This window comes from Apus apus, chromosome 5 (genome assembly GCF_020740795.1).
Source record: "Apus apus isolate bApuApu2 chromosome 5, bApuApu2.pri.cur, whole genome shotgun sequence".
Classification (NCBI taxonomy): domain Eukaryota; kingdom Metazoa; phylum Chordata; class Aves; order Apodiformes; family Apodidae; genus Apus; species Apus apus.
Window position 1 is genome coordinate 65,329,780 of NC_067286.1, and position 7,890 is coordinate 65,337,669.

Below are 7,890 nucleotides of genomic sequence, written 5' to 3' on the forward strand. Positions count from 1 at the left end.
TCTGGACACATCCTCTCCCCTCACCAAACCCAGCCCTTGCTCCCCCTCTGGCTTTAAACTTTTTAATTTGGGATGGTGAATCCAGGCCTGCCCTGGAGAAAGGCTGTCACTACCCACCATTTTACTGCTTTGGGGAGTTGTTTGCCACATTTCAATACACTTATTTTCTTCTTTCAGAGCAGACTGAAAAACATGCTGTTCATGGAATTCATTTTGGAAAAATACAAATCTTTTGTCAGCTCAACACAATGCTTAAAATCCCACATTTCCTCCCTGCAAAACCATTGCTTCACATTTACAATGTCATGATTTACAGGCAGACAAAAAACACATCAGAAAGCAGAAAGGAGGGGAAAGGGTCTCTAATTGTTCCTGGGTTTTTCACTGATTTCCTTATGCCTGTTCTGGCTGCAGCAGCTGCTCACCAGGCAGATCTCTGCCTTGGGCTGTGGTCCAGGCCCTGCTGGGAGGCACCCCGCTAGTGTCCAGGACTTGCAAAGCTCTTCCAGAGGAATTCCCTTCTTGTACCAGACCTCAGGGAATGGAGCTGAGCATCACACCAAGCACAGAGCAATACAAAACTACCCTGAGCACTTGGATTTGTTCCTTTTCCCCAGACACGGCCACTCTCCCACACACCCTTTGCCATCTCCCTCAACCAACAGTGTCCTCCCCTCATCCTCATCCCGCCTGCTCCTCCCAGCAGGTTTTCTTGGAGAGACAGAAGGAGCTGCTCAGCACTCCAGACAGAATGCTGCAAACCCCCTGACAGGGGATGCATCTCTCAACAGCATCAGTGTCCCTGGGAAAGCACTCTGCAGACAGCTGAAGGTATGTGGCTGTTGAGTGCTTTGTAGCCACCAGTAAGACTTGGTTTAAATCTCCCTTGCCGCTCATGCCAACATCAGACTCCAAGAGCAAGGGGATTCATCCCTTTGTTGTCAGCCTTTTTCTTCCATTTCTGTAGCTGACTCAATATAGTAGTATCAAAATTAAGTGAACTTACTAATCAAACAGAGCAGCAGATGCAAGAGGAAGGCTTGGGGAGTGTTCAGGTAGGAGATGGGATTTTGTAAGGTCCCACAAGGAGATCTGAGGAGCCCAGCCCTGTCAGCCCCAGGAGATGCACACTCTGTCTCTTGCAGATGTGCAGTTCTTCCCAGGCTCCCTCCCAGGAATTTGAAGATGCTGTAAAACTTCTTTTACAATCCTAACTTGCTACTCCTCTGACTTCCTAAATATCCTGCTCCCAACCCAGGAAAACTGCATCTGTAAAGTATTTCCTAGAGACACACTAATGGTTGAAGAGAAAACACTTCAGAAAGCCTTCAGTAAAAGCTCCAGAAACTTCACACTGGGACACAGAATGCAAAGAAAGACTTTGAGACTCATTGCAAACCTTGTTGAGGGAATCAACACCACAAAAGCCAGTGAAACCTGTCCTCAGATGGAACCCCTGGAGTGCTGCAGAGGAAAAACCCTCATCTAGGACCAAGATGCCCCACAGTGCTCAGAGCAGAGATGTGCAGGGCACTGACCAAGGCCTGTGAAGGGAACTGCTCTAGAGCCAGCAAGGATTGTACATGAGTGACAGGGAAATCCAGCCTGGAGGATTAACTGGGGGGCTACTGGGGAGCAGACTCCTTGGATGCTGCAGCAACAACAGCCAAAACCTGACAGAGCTCAGCCCAGCAGGACACTGCAGACTTACCCCTGGAGGCATGGCCCATCTGTCAGTGGGAATTCCAGCTGGAGCAGCAGCCCAGAGAGCAGATCTGGCTCTTGAAAACAGTTGGCTTCCTGTGAAGGAGACAGAAAGTATTAGAGAGTAATGGGTGGCATCACTGGAGAGAAGAACCTCAGTGCCAGGCATTGCACAACCAGGCTACAGAAAGGCAGTTTCTGTCCTCAGAGAGTTCCTAAGAACTTACGGCCTGGGAGATGAGGGTTGAGTATGGACAGAAATGGGAGGTCTTTGGGATTAGAGTCTTGGGGCACCCATCATCAATCTGTTGTCAAGTAGTTTTGAAAGGATCACCAGCTCTATGAAGGATGGGAAAGGGACAAAGATAAAGCTGCCCAGGCACCTCCAGAGAGCTCCTCCCTCCACGAGGGAAAGGGAAATTGTGGAAAGGTGCATCCCAGGGGAGAGCAACTCAGCAGAGGAGCGAGTCACAGGGGACTGAGGAGCCAAGGGGGTGTCTGTCTGGGGACAGACTACAAGAGGTCACCTCGTCCAGCTCAGATGTGAATCCCTCCTAATACAGGTTTTTCCAACCTGCTCCAGCACTTCCTAATGGGGAGGACTCCACACTGCCTGCAGACACTGCTCTGGGGCCCTGTGTGCTCTGCTCCTCTTCCTGCTCCTTTACCTTCAGCCCTAACTGCAGCACTGGTGCTGAGACCAGCAGACTGGTCCTGAGAACTCATGCAACAATTCAAATTTGGGCTTCCAAAAAAGCAACGCAAAAAAGGCACTAAATCATGGCACCATTTGTTAGCAGCCTGATTTACGCCGCAGCGCGCGGGGGGCATTAGTTTTGGAGAAAGCTCCCAACAGTCAAGACCTGCAACCACTTTAAACTTTTTATTGGCAAAACCAATCGACCTGCCAACGTTAAGCACAAGGTATTTAACAGCATTAACCACCCCATTATCCATTTCCTTACTTATCACATTCTCTCATATGTAGAGTTTTATTGGGCTTTTGCTTCCAGCTCCGTTAAATGCTGGTGAAATCACTGTCTTTTAGAAGATCAAAAATACCAGGCTGCTAAGGACAGAGGCAAAAGGAAACCAGATTATATTTAACTCACTTATAAATTTGTCATTTAAGCTGCTAAGGTCCTTAATTTGAAGCCATGATATGCCCATCATTTAAATTTTGGGTTCATTTAAGCTACCTGTACAGAAAAGAAGTAATTCCCAGGCTTTCCTTCATACTATGACACAAATGCACTGCAGAACCAGTGCTGAAAGGATATGCCAGCAGGCACCCCTTAACTTTGTTGTAATTTACCAGAGTGATAATTAAACTCAATCTCATAGCATTAACATGCTCTGTGTGGCACAAAATAACTCTGAAAATAGCATTTCTCTTTAACAAAGTAACTGTACAGGCTTGAAAGAGGCTTTAGCAGCAGAACAGTCTTTGCACTGACCCCTCCAACAGCAGGAACCCCCTCCTGCTGCCCAGTCCGTGATGCCAGGCCAGGGAATCGCCCACTGACTTCCCTGGAATCTGCTCAGAAGTCCTCAGGGATCACAGCACCCCACTGCCAGCTGTGCTGGTGCTGCTGTTTTTTCTCCAGAGCACCAACATAGTGACAACTCCTGCTCAACTACTCCTTCCCAGATTGGTTAGTATTACAGGTGACTTCTGGAGAGCCCTTCTGGCCAAAGAAAGTGCCTGAATCAGTCACATCTCAGTTACAGGTACTGCAGCAGGATGCAAACTCCTCAGGTGAGAGAATCACCAGCCAAAACCAGAAAGAATTATGCCAGAAACAGGCTTTTTCTCCCTCTTGTCATCCAGTGTGAAGAAAAAAAACCCTGCTTATGCTTCTGCTACCTGTGAAAAGTAGGTCTTTGCCATTATCCTTGGCATAAGGCAGTGTCCCAACCACCATTCATGGGAAACTATCTCAATAAAACCATAGCTCCAGCTCTGCAGAGATCCTGCAAAATCCTAGGACAATTCTGGTGGCTGTTGTTGCAGCTTGAAGCATTTCTTAGTGTCACGTGCTGTCAGTGCTGGATGCACTCTTGGTTCCGAGGGATGCTGGAGGCTGCAAACACCAACCTCTGCTACAGCAAAGTGCCAGTAGCTTATATTGAAATGAATTCTCTGGTCGCATTAAAACTTTTCTCCCTATGTGGATCATTTAAAAATTAAATTTAAAATAAGGTAAGTGCCCACTTCAGTTGTTAAGACTCTCTGGGGGACACGTGCAATAACAACCATGATGATCCAACATGGGGACTGCCATATGTTCCAGATTGTTCTACAATGGGACACATTAAAAATCAAAATCCAAGGAGAGATTAGCATTCCTTTGCCAACTGAAGGTCTTAAAATGACCACTGAGAAAGTTTTAAAGGCATAATGAGACCTGTGTGTTTTGGTTGGTGAAATAAAAGCCAATGCAAATTGTTAGAGGCGAGGAGGAGAAAGCAGTCTGGCAGGAGCACGTGGACCACAGTCCCAGCCAAGAGGCAGACCAGGTAGGAGATCACCAGTTTCTGGTCTCACCTTCCACCAAAACCTTCCTACCAGGCATCAGCAGCTGCTGGGCCCTCCTTGATCCCAGTACTGCCATGAGAGGCAGAGCCACCTGCAGCAGCACTGACTGTCAAACTGGGATGCTGCAGCTCCCAGGGTCTGGGAACAGCCAGAGCTGTCACATGGAAATGAAGCTGAACCCCCAGACTGCACTTTCCCAGGGAGTTACACAAGAGACTGAACCAGGGCCCTTTATAACTTTGCCAGATAAGAGCCTAGGACTGACCAGCTCTGCCTCCTGTCCCTCTGCTCCAGGTTGCTCTCTAGAAGATACACACCAGAAGCAGCCCAGTGATTTATTTCCTTGCTATGGCAATCCCTCTGTAGCACTATCACTGATACAGAATATCTGAAAAGCAGAATTAAGAGTACCAAGACTGAGAGTGACCACTTCAAAATCAAGAGTATATACAGCCTCTTATGTCTGCAGTGCAGATTCAGCTGTCTGTTGTGTTCCCAAATGGAACAGGCCACTTGGGTCTCTGACACCTTCTCTGCTCCTCTCGATAAACCACAGGGATTTCCACCTCTAATAGAGAGGTCTATGCAGACAACATCAAGCTGCAAGTGAAGAACCTCTGAGATATTTAGGGAAGCAGTTCTTCCTGTTCCTAATCCTGCCAACTCCAATTTCACATAAAAACCATCAAACCTAGCAGCTTCTACTGGAATGGATTTAGTTATTACAGTAGCATGTAGGAGGAAAACCCCCCAAACCAGAGCACTCTGCTAGCAGGGGATGCCTGCTTTGTTATGAGCCATGGGGTTGTCAGAGAAATAAAGAAAAATAATTGTCTCCAGATGTCTTTAGTTGTGCTTTATGATAAGAGTGCCAGGTGACTGCCCATGCACAGAGCAGAACAGGAATGAGCTGTGCCTGTTCCTGGGAACAATTCAGTATCCTCACCCAGGTTCAGAGAAATGCAGCTAATAAACCTCAGGATGGCACAATGTCTGAACCTCTGCTTGCAAAAAAGGGGTAGAAGTAGGAGAGTATTCCTCAAATCTCTCAATTCCTGGAGACCAGCAGAGAATGCAGTGGTATCAGACACCCAAACTTGCTGGTAGATTCACGCAGCACCAGAAGCCAGAAAGCACCAGAAATACAGGGATTTCACAAGCACTTTACAGCCTGTGTTGGCTTTTATGTCAAAATAAATGTAACTTTTTTGTTCTGTTTTTTGAAGTATTCAGGTTTTCCATTTCTACTGCCTCTGTCTGAAACACAACCCACATGCAGTCCTGCCTGGTGCTGCTTTCAAAACTTGCAGGGACCATGATGAGGAGCTGTAACCTCTCCCTGCGACGCTCTCCCTCCTCTCCAGTAAAGCTGCAAAGCTGCTCTACAGTCCTTGGCCAGTAATGTCTGTGTGTTGATGTAAAAGTGGGGGAAGAGGAATCAAAGTCTGTTGCCAATTAGTCAAAAGACAATTGTTGATGCTAGCTGGTCTCATCCCAGTCAAGCTGGAGGGGCTCTTTCACCAAGGTTTGGAGCAACTCGGTGTCCTCCGTGCGATTTATCTCGCAGGGGAGAGCACCCCTGCCCCCCAGGCATGGGGAGGACTCAGCAAATCATCTGCACTGCCCTGACAGGGACATCAGCTTCTCTCCCTAAACCTGCCCTGGAGGGAATTGCTCACCAAAGAGGTCCTTCCTCCACAAACGTGCATGTGCTCAACGACAGTGCTGCTGAAATCAATGGCGGTTCTTCTGCTTATAAAATGAAATGTTTGTGTTTGTGCCCGTGGAGCCCAAGGACACAAACATCTTATGCCATTTGAAAGTTGCATTAATATGGAGATCATTGTGGAAGGCAGTAAAGGATATTATGCTTTTATTATATTTAACATATGGAAAACATTTTATTCTATGAGACGCAGTGTAACTATTATCACTGAATGCTATCGAATGAAAACTCCCGTAAGTGTCTGAAAACTGTCAGCCACTGTAATTACAAACAGAAACTAAGAACATTAAGAATAAAAAGCTGGCAAAAATTATTGTTTTGCCCCATTTTGGTAGCTTTGCAATCTGGGCAACATTTCCTCAGCAAGATATGTTCTTGCTGTAAAACCAGCTGAGTACACCAGCAAAGGAGCAGAACATGTTTTATATAGGGAGGAATTTTGTTTTTTAAACTCCTGATACACAAGATAACAAGTGGCCCATCAAAACTTTGCTCATGACATGAAAATTTACCCTGGCAGAGGCCTTGATGATTTTGTAATGAACTTCCAGTGTCTTCTATCTTTGCTCTGTTCATTCAAAGCGACACAAAAAAAAAAATAAGCTGGGATAGGTTTGGATCAAAGGCCTATTCTAATATTAATTTTGTAAAACATGCTTTTCATGAATTTTCAGCCCAGCAGAGCCTCACAGCCACCCAGCACAGCGAGAATGTGCCCCGGGGTGCTGCATCCAGCAGTAAGCTGGAGGTGGGAGGCAGAGCTGACACCTGGTCTCCATCTCTGCTGCACCCCTCCCTGGCAGAGATTTGTCCCCCCCTGTGCGGGGCAGCAGGGCAGGGAAGGAGCAGGACAGCTGACAGCATGGGAACTGCAGGCATGGGAGGGCTCGGGGATGGAGCAGGCAGCCTGGCTCCAACAGGAGCACGGAGCTGAGCGGCACTGAATGCGCGGGATTTGTTCCTCAGTGCATCCCACAGGAACACAGGGAGCAGCACAGTCCCCACAGAAAAGAAATGTGCCACCTAGGAGAACAGGGGCAGCTGCCAGAGCAGGAAGCAGGAGTTTGAAGCTGGCAGTTGGCTTCCTTTTGGACAGCCTGGAATTCACATGGAAGGAGGATGACAGGCTTCCAAACAGCAGCATGATCCAGTGCCCTGGGTTGGGGCTAGTTCCAGGTTTCTGGTTCCTCATCACTCTCCTGGCTTCCCTTTCTCCTCCCAGCAAGGCAAGACTCATACATGGCATTAATTATTAATGACACAATGGAGGGAAGAGACACAAGGGAGGACCCAGAGGCAGCTCCATCCCACACTCCACCCAGCCTGGTAGCTCGAGCTGAGGTTCCCCAGCCAGCCCACCCTCCCCACACTGCTGGAGGTGACCCCCCCAGCAATATGTCTCTGCTGACCCAGTTCACACCAACTGCACAATCAGCAAACCCCAAACACCACAGATGTGAGAAGAGGACTTGGCAGCCAGGATGGAACAGCAACCTTCCAGCCAGCACCGCCACCAGCATGGATGTTCAGAGGACCAGGAGGGCATGAAGTGGCATCAGCCCATAGCTCACAAGGGCTAGACACTGGACCTTAACCTCATTAAACACCCCAGTTTGCCAGCTGGCTTAGGAAGAACTCCTGTGGTCTTGCACAGGGAAAAGGGTCTGTCCCAAAGATAATGTCACTCTGATGGAGGACACAAACAGGGTAGTGAGAGTCCTGAGAAACTGGGTCCACCTCCAGAAGCTGCCTGAGAGCATCCCCACAGCACCATTTGGCCAAGTGCTATTTGGCAGCTTGGTCCAAAACAGCTGATGGGTAGGATGCCAGGGGGATGATCCAAGGTGAGGGTGAGACCTTGGCCCAGGTTGCCCAGAGAAGCTGTGGCTGCCCCATCTCTGGAAATGTTCAAGGGCAGGTT